Source organism: Chrysochloris asiatica, unplaced genomic scaffold (genome assembly GCF_000296735.1).
Source record: "Chrysochloris asiatica unplaced genomic scaffold, ChrAsi1.0 scaffold00044, whole genome shotgun sequence".
Taxonomy (NCBI): Eukaryota; Metazoa; Chordata; class Mammalia; order Afrosoricida; family Chrysochloridae; genus Chrysochloris; species Chrysochloris asiatica.
Window position 1 is genome coordinate 21,213,021 of NW_006408562.1, and position 1,757 is coordinate 21,214,777.

The 1,757-nt window shown below is 42.2% G+C and overlaps 1 protein-coding gene across 1 annotated transcript in view; it reads right to left on the minus strand.

Moving 5' to 3' along the window:
- Nucleotides 1-1,757, minus strand: part of SPHKAP (SPHK1 interactor, AKAP domain containing) — a 136,011-nt gene that overhangs the window by 4,073 nt on the left and 130,181 nt on the right. The gene's annotated exons all lie outside the window — the stretch shown is intronic.

The window sequence follows — 1,757 nt, forward strand, 5'->3', positions numbered from 1 at the left end:
GCCTGTAGTCCCAAGCCTGCCCACCAGTGATGTATCCACCCTGGCTTTGGGGTGCCTCATTGTCTCCCTTCTTCTGTTTGTCTGTGTATTCTTTCGCTATCCCCCCCTATCGCCGCTGGATCTCCCCTCCTCGTGAACCAAACACTCGTGAACAACACAGCTATGTCGAGGTCAGACCCCGACACCTTGGAACATCTGCAGAGCTAATGACCAAGAAGCGATCACTCTTTCATTCCTCCATTCGTTAAAAACAAACAACAACATAAACATGAAGCTCAAATCATGAAGAAGCCAGAAAAGGACATTTCTAGGTCATTACCAGAGACAATGTCTTTTTAAGCTCCTTTCTATCTAGCAGCTGGTCCTCAGTGGTTCATTGTGCCTGTCATGTTATTGCCTTGGTATTTTTGTAATGAGCTTAAATATGTCAAGGATCTGGGGTTTTCATTATGCAAAACTGAAAATACAGAAATCAAAATGATTAATTTCCTGCCATTTCACAAATCAATAATAATTAGGTTCCTTGGTACTAGAAGAAGTTACATTTCATGAATCACTTGGCAACTCACCAAAATGCTGGCAGTTGGAATCCATCAGAGACTCCACAGGAGAATAACCTGGTGATCTGTTTCTGGAAAGATTATTGTTGTTGTTGTTGTTAAAGTGTTGTCGAGTCAGTTCCCACTCATAGCGACCCTGTAGAGTGTTTCTGAGGAGCAGTTGGTAGGTTTGAACCACTGACCTTGAGGTTAGCGTGGTGGTGGTGGTAGGTTTAAACTGCTGACCTCATGATTCGCAAGTCCAGAGCTGATCCTACAGCACCATGCCAGGGTAGTATCCAGTGCTTATCCTATAGCACCACACCAAGGCCCTGGATATCTAGCTCTCCCTTAATATTTTTCCTTCCTTTTGGATATGTTTCCTCAAAACTGCGACTTTCAAGTGTGGTTGTTTTTTGGGAAAATTTAAGTCAAGTAGTTCATTCTGTCAACATTTTCTGTCTTGTTCGCCAGCTACCACTTTGCATTTGGAATGGAATAAGAAATTCGAGGTGAGGCCACTTTTCCTCTACACTCAGCTTCTTAGAAGCTGTAGGGTCTATGCATTGTCTCCACGAAAAATGAATAAGTCCTAGCAGTAGCTTAGAGAGGAGAAAGACACCTGGTTCATGTGTATACAGTGATCAGTCCATCTCATCTCCTGAAACCCACTGACATAGAGCCAATTTCAACTGACAGTGACCCTGTAGGACAGAGTAGAACTTCCCCTAGAGTTTCCAAGGTTGCAAATCTTTACAGAAGCAGACTGCACATTTTTCTTCCTTGGAGCAGCTGTGGGTTCGAACCACTGATCTTTTGGCTAGCAACCCAATACTCACAAACTCTTTGAAGATCAAGGAATTTAAATAGAAGAAAAAGAGTTGAATAATAGTGATGTTTTGGATTTGGGAAGTTGGCCATTTGGGCATCTTTTTCAATTTTTAGGCCAATTGCTCTCATGATTTGGGAATTTGTTTATTTGACCTTGAATGAAAGCGATTCCATTTAACTAAAGCCAAGGTCATTGTGAATGATCTATATAAACTGCTTTTCATGATTGGATGTTAGAATCACCAGCAGTCTTTGTCTTGGCATTTAGCATAATATATATATTGTTGTTGTTAGGTGCAATCGAGTTGGTGCCGACTCATAGCAACCCTATGCACAACAGAATGAAACACTGCCCAATCCTGGGCCAACCTCACTACTGTTGCCACG